Source organism: Lycium barbarum, chromosome 3 (genome assembly GCF_019175385.1).
Source record: "Lycium barbarum isolate Lr01 chromosome 3, ASM1917538v2, whole genome shotgun sequence".
NCBI classification, from domain to species: Eukaryota; Viridiplantae; Streptophyta; class Magnoliopsida; order Solanales; family Solanaceae; genus Lycium; species Lycium barbarum.
In genome coordinates, this window is record NC_083339.1 from 95380505 (window position 1) to 95397637 (window position 17133).

Consider the following 17133-nt stretch of genomic DNA (forward strand, 5'->3'; position numbering starts at 1 on the left):
TGTCAAGAACCAGAAAAGAGTGGACATAATTGAGTGAAATGAGTTCAAGAGGTAAAATAGAGAGTGCATAATTTTGAAAGATTCTTGTTCAAGCTCTAACCAATTAATGTATTCTCTTTCTAGTGTTTGTGTTCCAAATGTGCAGGTTATTGAAGAAGAACCCATTGAAGCGTTGGAACAACAACTGAAGGGAGATTCTATCTTCAAAGAAGATTTGAAAAGTGAAAGGGCTGATTATCCGTGGAAGCAACATCAAGGGGAAGAAAAAGTTTAGCTTGATGATCTCATGTGGTATGACCTAATCAATGATCTATTTTTAGGTGTAGAAACTGAACTTGTGCCACAATTTGATGAGGCCAAAGTTAGTGAAGGTGTAACTCAAATTTGGAGTGAACATGACTTTGTTGACTATTATTCTTATGTGAACAATCTGCCACAATTTGATCAAAGTGAAGGACGAGATAAGTTCAGTGAACAAATCCAAGGAAACTTGAGAGAGGATGAATCTTGTTCATATGCCAATCAACTATCTCTTTCTTGTTTTAGTCTTACATCCCCTTTCATGCAGATTATTAAGGATGAACCTTGTGTAAAGAGTGATGACACCTCACTTGAAGAAGACAATCTCATTGGTCAAGATTTTAAAGTGTGGGATAACCCATTGTGGGATGATACTAAACATGAGTTTACTGTACAATTTTATCCACTTTAGGATTCCAATGAATGAAGCGTAGGTGATGAAGTTACCAATGAAGATAATGAGATACATGAATCTTTTGGTGCCCTATATATAGAGAGAAATTTAAGCTAGGTGCAGAATGTAATAACTTAAGTGTGGAAAAGGATAAGTGCTCACATGTTTCCAACATCCCAATATCTTTATCTTGTTTTGTAGATCCTTATTTGCAGGTTCATTCCAAGCCAAGTCTCAAGAAAATAACTTTTGATCCATATCTTGACCATGGTATATAGAATGGTAAGGTTAAGTTGTTTAGAAAGAGCAAATATGGTATGTTTTCTTGGTATTCATATATGTTATGCCCCGAACCAGGGCCTAGGCGTAAGACGACACTCGTTTCCATATTGCATGTGACCGAGTGAACCACAAGGCTTGCTGAATCATCATGAGACGTATCATAAGGGGAATAAGACATGGATGCATAGTGAGCCTTTGTAAACATAGTAAGTCCTAATATCTATTAAATAGAAATACTCGTTTAAATCATGAATGCGAATAATATCATAAATGAGCCAAAATGGCTAACCGACTCTAAAAGTCTGACATAACCTAACTAACTTGTTTAGTCTATGAAACCTCTAACATAAGTCTGAACATGAAAACGTACCTGCTGGGACAAGGCCCCCAAGCATACCTTTAAATGCACATCTTATCATGAAAATAAATAAACAATAAATGTCTAATCCCAGGAAGAGATGGGGCTCACCCAAAAGCTGATAAGTGCGAAATCCTACTAAGCAGATGCGTCGTCCTGTAAATCAGTACCTACATTGTGAAATGCAGGCCCCCGGACAATAAAAGGGGACATCTGCACATTAAATGTATTGGTATGTAATGCAACTGAAAGAAATAACATGGGACATGGAATAATATGATAAAAAGTGAAACTAAAAACCTGGACATGAACATGAGCATGAATATATATATATATATATATATATATATATAAACATGAGCATGAATACATACATATATATATATATATATATATATATATATATATATATATATATATATATATATATATATATATATATATATATATATATATATATATATATATATATAATAAGTCCATTTTTGTGGTTTCCTAATTACTTTAACTTTTTCTTTCTGAGGTGTTATTTCAACCTTCTTCAATTGTTCTATTAATTCTTCAACTTCTTTATTTTTAGGGGTCTCTTTATTTTTCTCCTTTTGTTGTTCACTTAACAACCGAACGCGCTCACTTATTAATTCTAACCTTGGTACTATTATTTCTATTTTCTTTATTATTTCTAATATTAATGAGATTATAGTAATATTTTGTTGTAGTGTTATTTGATCCGATTTAGCGTTAGATATATAATCTTTATAGTCTGCTGGTAAAGGTATAGACTTTTCTATTAATTTTGAGGCTTCTTCTTGAACTAATGCTGGTCTACTCATGAAAGAGGGATTTCTTTTAGTTCTTCCACTGTCGTTTTTAATGCTTTAATGTCACTATTTAAAACTTCTACCTATTGCGTTATTTTAGAGACATCTATACGTTTTACTAATTATAATTATACGCCACAAAAAGACATAGAAGAAGAAAGTACTTTAGACGAAAATGAAATTATAAAATCAAATTTTATGAATATAGAGCTAATACAAGACGAGTTTGCGGTAGCCATAGCTATAGAAGGAGCAAAAAGACTCCAAAAAGAAAACAAAGATATGCTTTTTAGATGTAAAGGGTGTAAGTTAGGAGAACTAACAATAGAAGAAACCATAAATCATTTTAAATTATGTGAAGCCCGAACTGATAATTGGGGATATAGAGTAGAACATATATACCAAAAGAAATCAGACGAATTCGATAAAATATTAGAAGATATGCAATATAGTGATGACGAAATAGAGATAGACTCGATAATAAGTCAAAAAAAATTAATGGAATCTAGTGCGTCTAGTTCTGGTCCATTTCAAAGAACAACGGTAGGAGAACAATACACTGTAGATACTAGTACAGGAAATGTACCTAGAAAAAGAGTTTTTAGAACAGCGGGAGAACCCTTAGACAATGTCAAACCATCAGGAAAAAGAATGCCTATAGAAGAACCTATTATTTTTCAAGAAGGAGGTAATAAAGGTAAAATATTAAATATAGCACCACATGATCCGCAAAGATGGAATTCAGTAATAGATCTTTGGAAAGGAATAGTAGTAGCAGACTATATAAAAACATATAATGATACAGACGCAGAAACAATGTATAAATATTTAGAAACGTTTTTAGGAGAATCAGCCAAAGCTTTATGGGAAGCTTATAAGGAAAATTTTCCAATGGAATTTCAACACTTAGTATCCATGGGAGCAAACCCATATAATTTTACTAATAAAATACATACTTTAATTACAGGGGAAGATCCAAATAGTGGATTATTAGTACTACAAAGAAATGCGGTAATAAAGTTAGAACAACTAAGCATAAGTAGTTGGTTTCATATTAAGAAATTTTTAAACTATTATTTTTACTACTGTACTATTAGTGGAAATGCGTTTGATCAAGAATTAGGTAAAAAATTATTTAATAAACTACCAGGAGACTTAGGAAGAGAAATAGAAGATAGATGGAATAAAAGAGACGGAGTAGTGCAGAATCCTAATCTAAAATGGTCTATAGGACATAGAATACAACATATAATGGATATACTACAAGAAAAATGTACCCATATACAGATACAAAAACAGCTAAAACAAAATGAAATGAACTTTTGTAAAAGCGTGGTTTACACTACACAAAGCTATGATAAAGACAATTATAAAAAGAAAAAGCATAAAAAATACAGACCACATTATAATAGAAATTATCCTCAATATAATAGAAAAAAATATTATCTTAGAAAATCAGCAGCTAGAAAACCTTATTTAGAAAGAAATAGGCATGTAAAAAAATATCGAACAGAAAGGAATTATAAAAATACACTAGAATGCTTTACTTGTGGAAGTGTAGAACACTTAGCAAACACATGTCCAAAAAGAATAAATAATAAGACAAGAAATTCTCAGCTAATTGAAGATTTTCAAGAAACGTTAATAAATGTAGACGAATATATGTCAGATACAGAAAGTATATATTCTATAGTAAGGGTAGACACTGAAGAAAAAATCAAAACAGACTCGTCAGACTCAGAAGCAGAAGAATTAATCAATGCAAATGGAATTAGAAAATCTAGACTTAGAAGCAATAGATAATTTAGCAAATATAGCGGAAAACTGTAACCATGAATTCGAACGAAATAAGGGATTGAATAGTAATGCATGTTTCTTTTGTAAATGGTATCCTAGTAGAGACAAAAGAACTAAATGTAAAAATTGTTATATAGAAGGATGTACAATGTGTATAGAAAAAGAATTTAAAACAAAAATAAATAAAGAGGAAACTCAAAAGAAAATTGAAGACCCCACTATTAATCTAAGAATGATAACATTAGAAACAAGAATAAATGAATTAGAAACTAGATTATGTAAACTAGAAAAAGGAAAACAAAAAGAAGTAGATGGTGAAGATGAAGAAATAAGATTATCAAATATACAACCAATAATGAGACCATTAAGAACAATACCAGAGGAGTCTCAAGCAGAATTAATGAGTATAGAAGACCATGAGGCATTAGTATGTAATGAAGATAAAAAGTTAGGAACAATAAAAATACTTGCAAGAATTAAAATAGATGCTTATGAGATAGAAACATTAGCATTAGTAGATTTAGGGTGCACTAAGTGCATAATAAACAAGAGAATAATTCCACCTAATTTAATAAAAATTCTAGAAAAAACAGTTGCAGCCATGCAAATGGACGGAATACATAACATATATAGACATTATGTTCATAAGGCCTATATTAGCTTTATAAATACATGTTCAGAATTTTATAAACCAAGCTATAAAATGGATAAGATATGGGTAAGAGACCTTAATATAGATATAGATTTTGTCATAGGATTAGACTTTATGTTACATAATAATGGCAGCTATATAATTACAAGAGATGGAGTAATTTTCTTAAAAAATATTACTCATACACCAGTACAAGTTCTTAAGACTGAAACTAGAATCCGTCATAAGAAGATCCCTACTTACTATATTTTACTCATGTTATATATATATATATATATATATATATATATATATATATATATATATATATATATATATATATATCATGTAGGGAGAGCATTTCATAAACTGACAACATGATATCACCACGTGGGTACGTAGAGTCTGGTACCTCGCCGGACCAGCAGAGCTCCCATACCTTGCCAGGGTATAAGGTGTAACGTGCCCGATGGATCCATGCAGTGGAAAATTAAGGAATCATCCTAACTGGGCGGAGCAATCCTTGTCCTACGGTGGCTACGTAGTTTCAGGCTATCTGAGCCTTCTCGGTAATTTGTGCAACTCCCAAAAACATGAACATGATATAGTTGGATAAGAAGCCCTTGATTTTCGTGACATAACTTGTAAACATGATATCATGAAAGCATGACTTGTATTTAGCATGTATGTATCATGGCATGAGAGTAATTATATAATATAATTGCATGAAAACTTGTAAAACATGTAGTATATTTCTTGAAAATATCATAATAGTCATAACTTGCATGTAAGAACTCATAGGATGCAAAGCATGGGTTTTTCATAGATTAGGACAAATTCTCAATAACCATAAGGAATTATCAGGAACTTCAATGAAGAATTACTAATAATTTCATACATATTATAATAATGGGACATTGGCCTAGGGTTATCATGATCATGGTCAAAACCCTAGTTTTCGTATAACTTCATAATTTATGTAAGAAGGGCGTGGGGAAGAATAATGATGTTCCCACACGTGAATAGAAACTCTACATACCTGGTAACAGTCCAAACTCATAATGAAAATCTGAACTTTGAATAAGAATCCCAAAGCCTAGTCTTGAATCCCTTTTATTGGTTTTTGTTTTAAAACCCTATGTTAAGGATATGAAATTCCTACTTATAATTCATGGGAAATTGATGGAATTCACTTAGGATGGTCTTAAGGAGCTTACCTTGAAGCTTGGAGAGGTTGAGAGGAGAGAACTTTCGTGTCAGGGCTTGAGAGGAATGAGACTTATGAAATAAAACTGAATTCCCGTCTTTTAATTGTCTCAGTCGCGACACTGTTACGGACCGTAACATTGTTACGGTTCGTAACACATGTCCTCGAATGATGGGTCGTGGTTAAGATTGGGACTGGACATGGCTTGAATGCACGAACATGAAGGAAACATAACATGAAACATGGGAAATGAAATGATGTGATTACATGGAAACATGAATACTAAAACATGAGACATGGGACATGAGACATGAGCACTGGATACATGACATAAGCGTGAAACATAAGACATGACATAACATGGGCTATGGAAAGTTAACTTGAGAGTTCTCTGCTTGCTCTCCAAATAAAAATGGGTACTTGGATTTCATATCCTCCTCGGCTTCCCATGTAGCTTCCTCAACTTTCTGACTTCTCCATAACACTTTTACTGAGGCCACTTCCTTAGTTCTCAACTTGGAAGACTACGGGGATCTCTTTATAGGTTAAACCATCCTTAACTGTTATAGTATCAGCAGGAACAACCAACGAGTCTTCTACACACTTCCTCAACATGGACACATGAAACACTGGATGTACAGCAGCCAACTCTTGTGGCAACTCAAGTTCATGAGTTACTAGACCGACCTTTCGCAGAATTCTGTACGGTCCAATATATCTGGGATTGAGTTTGCCTTTCTGGCTAAATCTCATAACACTCTTCATGGGTGAGAATTTAAGGAACACCCAGTCATCAACTGAAAATTCTAAGTCCCTTCGCCTTACATCTGTGTAAGACTTCCGGCGAACCTGAACCATTTTCAAACGCTCTTGAATTAACTTGACTTTTTCCATAGCCTGATAGACCAAATCCGGCCCTAACAATTATGCTTCACTAACTTCAAACCAACCAATCAGTGACCTACACCTTCGCTTATACAGAGCTTCAAACGGTGTCATCCCAATGCTAGCATGATAACTCTTATTACAAGAAAACTCAATGAGGGGTTAGTGATCATCCCAATTACCTTTGAAATCTAAGACACGTGCTCTCGACATGTCCTCAAGAGTCTGAATAGTACGCTCTGCCTGGCTATCTGTCTGCGGATGAAAAACTGTGCTGAGGTTCACCTTGGTGCCTAATCCTTTCTAAAAGGATTTCCAGAAGTTCGCTGTGAACTGAGCACCATGATCTGAAATAATAGACACTGGGGTCCCATGCAATCTGACAATTTCGTTGACATACAGCTTGGCGTAGTCTTCTGCTGAATCTGTGGTCTTGACTGGTAAAAAGTGCGCCGACTTAGTAAGCCGGTCAACGATTACCTAAATAGAGTCATGCTTCCTAACTGAATGAGGTAGACCTGATACAAAGTCCATATTGATCATTTCCCATTTCCAGACAAGAATATCAATATTCTGACCCAAGCTACCAGGCCTCTGGTGTTCGGCTTTCACTTGCTGACAATTTGGACACTTAGTTACAAAATCTTTCACATTCTTCTTCATATCATTCCACCAATAAATCTCCTTAAGATGATACATCTTAGTAGAACTTGGTGAACGGAATACTTGGAGGTGTGAGCTTCTGACATAGTTTGCTCTCTGAGCCTATCTACATTTGGAACACATAATCTGCCTCGGTAACTCAAGGTACCATCCTCTCCCCCTTGTTCAAAAGTCGTCGTCTTATGCTTGTGAATCCCCTCTCTCAGCTGCATTAAGTAGGGATCATTAAACTGTTTCTCCTTGACTTCAACGACTAAAGAGGAAAGAGCTCTAGTCTGAACAACCACACCACCATCCTCGAAGTCCAAAAGTCGAACTCCAAGACTGTCCAAACGGTGGACTTCTCTGGTCATAACTCTCTTATCTGCATCAATGTGGGCTAAACTCCCCATGGAACGCCGACTAAGAGCATCGGCTACAACATTCGCTTTCCCTGGATGATAGAGAATATCCACATCATAATCCTTAAGCAATTCGAGCTATCTCCTCTGCCTAAGATTCAACTCCTTTTGCTTGAAGATATATTGTAGGCTTTTGTGATCTGTGAAAATATCAACATGCACACCATACAACTAATGACGCTATATCTTAAGTGCAAAAACCACGGCTGCCAACTCTAAATCATGAGTCGGATGGTTCTTTTCGAGAACCTTGAGCTGACGAGATGCATAAGCTACAACCTTACTATGTTGCATTAAGACACATCCGAGACCGACTCTCGAAGCATCACAATAAACCACGAACCCTGCGGTTCCTTCTGGTAGCGTCAAAACTGGAGCAAAAATTAGTCTCTTCTTCAACTCTTCAAAGCTTCGCTCACAAGCACCTGACCGTTAAAACTTAACCTTTTTCTGAGTCAACTTAGTCAACGGAGCAGAAATAGAGAAAAATCCTTCTATGAAACGTCTATAATAGCCTGCAAGACCCAAGAAACTTCTTATATCAGAAACTGAAGTGGGTCTGGGCCAACTCCTTACTGCATCAATCTTCTGAGAATCAACTTTAACACCTTCACCTGAGATCACATGGCCTAAGAGCGCCACGGACTTAAGCAAAAACTCACACTTTGAGAATTTTGAAAAAACTTTGCGATCTTTAAGAGTCTGCAACACTATTATGAGATTTTCTGCATGATCAACCTCACTACGGGAATACACAAAAATATCATCAATGAAGACAATAACGAATAAATTGAGATAAGGCTTGAAGACCCTGTTCATAAGATCCATGAAAGCAGCTGGCGCATTTGTCAACCCAAATGACACAACAAGAAATTCAAAATGGCCATAATGGGTTTTGAAAGCGGTCTCCGAAATATCAGCTTCCTTAACCTTTAACTGATGGTAGCACTACTAAAAAAACTGATTTTGCGACGGACAAAATCCGTTGCTAAACAGCATATTTCCGTCGCTAAACGGGTTCAACGACGGATTAGCTTCGGAATTGTGTCTATTACTAAAATGCTCATTGCTAACCACTTTGCGACGGAAAAATTATATCTGTTGCAAAGTTAGCAACAGTTTAGCGACGAATTTTATCCGTCGCAAAGCGTAGCAACATAAAAGTTCGTCGCTATTTTTAAGAGATTCTGTTGCTAATATCTTAATATATTTCGTTGTGGAATTAATTTGTGACGAAATTCCGTCGCTAATCCGTCGCAAAATATTTTCCAAGTCTTTTCTAGCTTGTTTATGGCGACAAAATTATTCGTCGCAAATCCGTCGCAACATTATATTTTATATGTTAATTTTAGCTACAAAAACATATCCATCGCAAATCCTTTTTTAAATCTTTTTTTTTTTTTTGATTTTTTGATACACCTAGTTCAAGCATATTACATAAAATTATTAAATACACTAAAAAAAACTAAAATTCATATAAATTAATATTCTACAAGATCCAATATAAGTAACATAGTGCATTTAATAATTGTTTAGTTGAGTTTAATACATCCGAAACACCAACAATAACGTCCAAGCAAATAAAAACTAACTAATTTGTGACTGAAGGTTGATGATCATCAATCATTTGAATAGACATACACACATTTCTCACTTGTTGTTGAAACTCGAACCTTTTCAACAACCTATACACAAAAAATTGTCAAGTGTGAATATTGTAGCTACACTATTGATAGCATCCATGGTAGCTCAGAATTATTGAAGGACGTGGATGAAGATTTGGAAGTTCCAAGAAGACCCATGACAAGATCTCAAACAAGGAAATTGCAAGACAAGCTTAATGGGCTGCAATCAACAATTCAAAAGTGTCTTGTGATGGAAGAAGAGCTCCAGCCCAATTCAAATTTTTTCCTCAAGTCTTACACTTATTTGGAGGTCCAAATTAAAGTCCAAAGTGAGATGGAATGAGGCCCAAATCAGCCCCAAAAGAAGAAGTTTCCAACAGCTCAAAATTAGCCCAAATATTAGTTTCTAGAATAAATATTTAATTGTTGTTTTTATCTATGTTGACTTGCATTAGTCCAAGTATGGGTAGTCTTCTAGGTTGTTTTAATCTATGTTGACTGCCTTGGTCCAAGTGTGGGAAGTCATCTATGCTTCTAGGGAAGATAATTCTCATTTATTTCTATTTTGACTAGCTCCTTCTTACAACTATATAAAGGGGTGATTGTCATTCATTGTAAATCAAATTTTGAAGAATATATTATATATTGAGAGTTCTTTTGAACCTTTGTGACATTACTTTAGGATTTATCTTTCAACCTAACTAGTTCTTAGTTCAAGGTAGTAAGATAATTTCTTCTTTGATATCTTTGATTTCTTTTTGGTATTCTTTCGAAGGCGATTAGTTCTAAATACTAATTGTTGTCCTAAGTTACTCATAAAGCGGTCGGGATCCGAATCTACTGTTTTTGATTTGTTATCTCAAGTAAAGGCGTTAGATTTCTTCCTATAAATCTATACGTTGTTACTTGGATCTTGTCAAGACTTTAGAACTAACGTTCTTGAAAATTCGTGGATTGTTCCTTCGAATTTCACATATCTTTTATTTTCTAGTTTTTAGATTCTTTTCTATATTTGCTTCCGCACTTCTTATATTTTAATTATAAATTTGGGATCTCCCTAACCTTGTTGTTATCAACTATGAAGATATCTTGAATAGTTCAGCCTTTCTATACATAATAACATATATAAATAGAGGCCAAATTCTACTGCATACAGGTGATTAATCCAACAATTATCAATAGCAGTGTAGCAAGTAACAACTTCTGATTTTTGTTTCAATTTTAAGAAAATGAATAGTACCCACACATTTCTTTAAATAAAGTACTATGGTGATGGCAGTGAAAAAAAGGAACAAAATTCACTTCAGTAAAAATTAATTTTCAGTTGCAATAGCAATTTCATACACCTCCTATAGCATAAAAACTATTTAATGAAGGAAAAAATAGGTAAATAAAAGGACACCACAAAGCTAAAATCCAATACATAAGGAATAAAACTCAAGAATATTAGTTTCAATTGTTTATATGGAGCTGTTAACCAGAACCGAGAAGCCCATTCAAACCAGTATAAATAATCTGAAAAATATCTTTTTTTTTTACAGAGAATCCGAAAGATACTTATCTAAACATCAGTTTTGAGTTCACTGTGTATTAAAGCAAAAACTTCAAAGATATTCTGCTAACACAGTTTCAGATTGATAAACATAACATAGTTCATATTGTTCATGAATGACTTAAAAATAATACTTTAAGGCATAAAGTAATAGGATCATCTGATATAGCCATTTTGAAATCAAGGTTAGTTATTACATTGAATTACTAATACGTAAAAGTGGCAGCTGATGGGACGAAAACAGGAGTAGTTTAGGAATTTTCATTAATTCTACTGTGACTTCTTAGTGTTTATGAGATTCCTTATTTTGTGGCAGAATGCAATTATCAATATAAGAGCTCTTAGTTTGGTATATGAGGAGACTACTAAAATAATAAAAAATAAAGTATGCACCTGATGATTAGACATGGTGTTTTACTGCTCTTTGGTCTTGCATTATCCACCAGAGTTATCTTCAAATTTGGACCAGAACCTTCTGTAAAGTTTTCAATGTGAAAGAATACTAACTATGTGGAATTAGCACAAGTAATAATGTACTATAGTGTTTTCATGGTTTTTCAGATTTCCTGAAATCCAAGCATGTAAAGCTTAAAGCTTACATTGCTCTTGTACTTCATGTCATTTGAAAAATCAAAACTGTCTATTACGGGACTATAAGACAGCTGTGCATGCACTCCTCTTTAATTCCTTTTTATATTTTAATGAAAGAGAAGAACAGAACAAGCTTAGCATGAATTTGACAGTTTTTTTATAGCTGATATATTCAATGGGGTTAAACCTCACCTTAAGAGAGACCTATCGATTTTACTAAGAACCTCAATCATCTCATATTAGCGAATTATTTAGTGTGTGGACAAGACAAATTCCATAGATCAATTTTGACCCATTGAACCAAACTAACAGCAGGGCAAAGACATTGCGAATAGCAGAATCTAGATTCATGCTAGGCATAAACAATTAGAGACTGACATAGTGATTGCAGTAGGCAAGGTTTAAATTGGTCATACGTGTGTATATGAGTGAGTAAATAGAACTTTAAACCTACTGGAAAGCTTCAACAAGCAAAAAGTCTAACATGGTAATGCATTTATTTGTTCTCTTATTCTATATTAACTTCAGAACACTTCGAACCATTCAAACCATTCAGAAACTTAAACAAATAGAACAATAGTATTAATTGAATAATCCCGATGATTTTTTTTTCCAGAGAAATAAGTTTAAAAAGATAACCTTTGTGTAACCTTGCTTAGAAGTTAAGTCTTTTTAGCTAATATTAGTTACAAAGGGATCTATTCATACTCAAGAGAGCCTCTATAAGATTGGACAACTTGGTTCCAATCCAGGAGTTGCCTTTCACCAAAGAACATTACAATCAAGTGTCATTTAAATATACAATATTGACAAAGGAAAACATCAACATACAATTGTTCTAGTGTCTTCACATAAAATTTTAAAGATAACAAAGACTAACTAAATTCTCAAATGTCGATGCTAGTCGGTCAGAAATATGAGGATGCTATTGTCAAAAAGAATGATGGGACATTCTTCTTAAACTGCATAGTTTATTCCAATCGTAGAACTTTAAGATCAATTAGTTTATTCGGAATTAGATTTAGGCTCGACATTTTATTCTAATGTTTCAATTAAAAAGCAAAAATGGAGTACTAGTGAATAATGTCAAATAAGCGTTCAAGCTTAGTGCAGCAAACAACCAAAAAGAATATGTAATCAAGGATTTTAGGATAACAAAGAGAACATAATCCAAAGAGAATAGAAATAACATCTCAAGATCTGAACAGGAAACAATATATAAATATCTGGACACAATTCAAAACTAAAGCAAGAAGTTGAAAGTAAGAAAGTGAAAAAGTTTAAAGAGAACAGGATCTTACTTCAATATCATAAGAGGCGGCCAACTAATCTATGTCATTATCAACATTCCTTTCCCGATTTGAGCCAAGTCCTTGAATTTCAGCCTTTATTATCACTGCAAATTTCGCAATAACATCAAGGAATTCAACAACTGTCACAAGAATGTTCCTCAATAAATAATGTAGAAGTTAAAAAAGATCTCATAGAGAAAATAAATCACCAGGAAGCAGGAGTTCCTGACATACAACAACTTATCAAGTTTGCTTCAATTACCAATTAAAAAAGATATCATTGGGAAAATATCTACTCATTCTGGAAAACTAAATATCTAATTTTCTGTCAAGAGACAAAGTTATAGACAAATAGCAGTCATACTGTAATTTGCAAGAAAATGGAGTAAACCATTACCAAAAGACCACTCTTGGAGACAATATCTCTTTTCCGCAAACAGATTGTTGGCATCAAAGCCCTTGTCACTACTATTTTTATTCTAAATGGCAACTTCCAGGGAAGAAAGTAGCAGAACTACGCAGTACTCTGAATCCAAATACAAATGGAAAAATCCACATACAACCGAATAATAACCCGGTTGTATCAAAATAAAAAACTACAAATTCAAAACCTGTCCCATAGGTCAAAATTGCAGAACCCCAGTCTAAATATTTCCAGATCTCCAACAAAGGTAACACAATTGACACACAAAAGTAATAAAATAGAGGATAAACTAACTTTTGAACTATGTAATGCCTCGAATGCACCCAAGATTCAGTTTGAAAGTTGGTTATTCAAAATCCCAAAATCACCAAAAAGTTCTTCGAGTTTCCACATTGTAGCTGATAATAGTTTGTTGTCAAAATAGGACTACTACAAAACCACCACAAGTATTGATCAAGAAACAAGAGGGGGAACATGTAATTCCAGAGAAAACAAATAGATTTAAAGAGGCGAGAAAGCTATAGATGAAGCAAGCGAACCTGAATATAGAAGGAGACATGGAATTTCACTTGCAGGTGACGTGAGATGAGAGACGCGAGAGGCGAGAAAAATGAGAGCGGCGATATAGAAGAAAGACTAGATTTGTATTTGGCCATAATTTTTGAAATTGTAGTTTTGGTGAAATGTAGTTGTAAAAATTGAAAAAAGTGAAATTTTTTTGAAAAATATTTTTTTTGAGTTTTTGGTATTCCGGAATACAACTTCAAGCTGTATTCGAAATTCTCCTGGCCAAACGCTAATTCCGGAAAAAAGTGAAAAAAATTTCCGAAATAAAGTGAATAATTCTTATGGTCAAGTGGGGGCTAAATATAGCTTGCGACGAATAATTCGTGGTTAAATCCGTAGTTAACTTTTCATTAATTTAATGACTCTTTTGTCGCTAATTTCGTAGCTAAAAAGCAAGCGTCAAAACTTAGCGCCAATTTTAGCGACGGATTTTAATTTCCGTCGCTAATCCATCGCCATATTATACATCTACTTTTTATTTCTTATTTTGCGACGGATTTAAAATTCCGTAGCTAATCTATTGCTATTTAGCAACGGAAAATGATTTGTCACTAAAATCCGTAGCTATATGCTGTTTTTTTTTTGTAGTGTAGCCTGATCTGAGGTCAATCTTGGAATAACATTGGGCACCCTGAAGTTGGTCAAATAAGTCATCTATTCTGGAAAGAGGGTACCTGTTCTTAATGGTGACTTTGTTCAACTGGCGGTAGTCAATACACTTGCGTAAGGAACCATTCTTCTTTTGGACAAACAAAACTGGCGCACCCTAAGGTGAAACACTGGGCCTAATCAATCCCTTGTTGAGAAGATCTTTTAACTGGGCTTTCAACTCGTTTAAATCCACTGTAGCCATTCTGTATGGTGGTATAGATATCGGCTGAGTGTCGGGAAGTACATCAATTCCAAAGTCAATCTCCCTGTCAAGAGGGACTCTGGGAAGATCTTCTGGGAATTCATTAACGATTGGGACGAACTGGAGAGTTGGAGTCTGGGCATCTGAATCCTTGACTCGAACTAGGTGGTAGATATAGCCCTTGGAAATCATTTTTCTGGCATTTAGGTAAGAAATAAATTTACCCCTGGGTACTACTGAATTACCCTCCCATTCTATGACTGGCTCATTAGGGAACTCGAATCTTACAACATTGGTTCTACAACATACCGTGGCATAACATGAAGCTAACCAGTCCATACCCATGATCACATCAAAGTCTACCATTTCTAATTCTGCTAACTCAGCTATGGTTCTGCGGTGATGGACTAAAACTGGACAACCCCTATAAATACGGCTAGCTATAACTAACTCTCCCACTGGGGTGGACACCTCAAAGGGTTCATGCAATTTTTCTGGTTCAATACTAAACTTCTTAGCAACAAATAGGGTTACGATAAAGTGGATCCTGGGTCAATAAAGGCATAAACATCGAATGTGAATACTGTTAATATACCCGTGACAACATCTGCACGAGCTTCTGTGTCCTGACGACCTGTCAACGCATACAAATGGTTTCGTCCTCCGCCTGCGTTTCCAAACTTAGCTGCATTGTGCCCCTGCTAGGCCTGAGTATTACGAAGGACTGCTGAATTCGTGGATTACTCCATGTAACCTCAGGTACCCTGTCTCTGATGGACAGTCCTTCTGAAAATGGCCCTTCTAACTACATCTAAAGCATGCATCAGTACCCACACGACACTCACTTGAGTGTCTCTTATTACACTTGCCGCATATCGGATGGGTATAAGTCGACTAACCCACACTAGCCTGAGAGCAAGAACTTGATGGCCTGAAATTTTCCTTCTTATCATTTCAGAACTTCAGGACTGGGGCACTTGCTGTGGATGGAGCAGGTCCTGCTGACCTGTTCTTAAAGAATTTCTTACTCCCATTACCGTTGAACTGTCCGGTAGACTTGACCCTCTTGTTGAACTCCTTTTTTTTCCCTTTCTGCAAGGCTTCCTTCTCCTTTAGCCTTGTCTCATTCCCCTGTACGAAAGCAACCATCTTGAAGATAGTCATTCCCCCGTTCTGTGCAGTAATATTGACCCCATCATACAAATGGGGATCTAGACCACCAATAAACCTCCTCGCTCTTTCCGTCATGTCCAATATTATAAGTGGAGCATGCCTAGCCAGACTAACAAATTCCAAATAGTAATCCTGAACTGATCTGCTATTCTGCTTAAGCTTCAGGAATTGCTCAACCCTAGCTTCTCTAACTTCTATTGGCATGAAGTGGTATAGGAATGCGCTTGCAAACTCATCCCATGTAGCATCAGGTACATCCTCACCTCGGGATAATTCCCAAGATTCATACCAAGTGTTAGCAATGCTCTGCAGCTGATGAGCTCCAAAAGTAGCTGCTTTGGTTTTCGTAACTGTCATAATCCTGAAAGTACTGCTCCAACTACACGATCTAGAGTATGAAAGAAGTGAGATAATCTAAATGTCTTGGTGGTCAACTACTTATATGTATGGGGCCCTCACACATATAAAAGTGACCCCACTGGACACGATTTCATATACTCCCTAAGACACTTGAACCTAAGCTCTGATACCAAGCTTTGTCATACCCCGAACCAGGGCCTGGGCGTAACACGGCACCCGGTGCCATACTGCATGCGATCGAACGAACCACATGGCTTGCTAAATCATCATGAGACGTATTGATACGCTCAAATTACACTTATTAATGGTATAACGCGGACGTTGTCAAATATAGTAACCCAACAAGGTTGGGGTGAAATCCCACAGGGAATATGGTGTGAAAAGGTTACTAAAGTCGTAGGATGCTTAGCTTAAGTCTAATGTCTTAATCCGATGGTTTTGGTAATAGCTGGTTTTTCTACAACTAATTGCTATCTACTTGCTTTGGTGGAAATTTATGGTAAAAGAAACTAAGGTTGTGTCCCCGTTAGATAGAGTGTATGATCATGGGTATTGATCTTGATATACTTTTAATGGATCATTATATGAATGCACTTAATCTCTATATGAATCTCTACTATTTCCCAATAAATAAAGATTATCTCTTTCTATGATTTTCCCAAATATAGAAAGTAACTATGAAGAACGATTAATCATGGCAAGTAAATTCTTCTTATTCCTAAGTGAATTTATTAAACAAAGTTTAAAGCTTTGAGTCCTTGTTATTTATTCTTACCAACCCTAATTATTTTTCCCAAATAAATCAAGGTTTATGGCTTTAATCAATGTTTGCAACCATTAATTATGAATGAAGAATGAAGAATAAATAAACCTTAATAATCCATTATGTGTATATCAATCACAACCCAATCACACAACACCCATCATTGGGTTCACAATCCTAGTAAGGGAATTTAG

The 17133-nt window shown here is 35.0% G+C and overlaps 1 long non-coding RNA gene across 2 annotated transcripts; it reads right to left on the minus strand.

Annotated features, from left to right (window-relative positions):
- Nucleotides 1–1216: 1216 nt before the first annotated feature.
- Nucleotides 1217–13886, minus strand: LOC132631644 (uncharacterized). Of its 2 annotated transcripts, XR_009578949.1 has the most exons (5): nucleotides 13763–13882; nucleotides 13518–13652; nucleotides 12809–12903; nucleotides 11310–11391; nucleotides 1217–1547 (listed from the first exon to the last, which is right to left on the minus strand). It is a non-coding gene; the product is annotated as an uncharacterized LOC132631644 (long non-coding RNA). The 2 variants fall into 2 exon arrangements; XR_009578948.1 differs by lacking the exon at nucleotides 13518–13652 and having other exon boundaries at nucleotides 13763–13886.
- Nucleotides 13887–17133: the final 3247 nt, after the last annotated feature.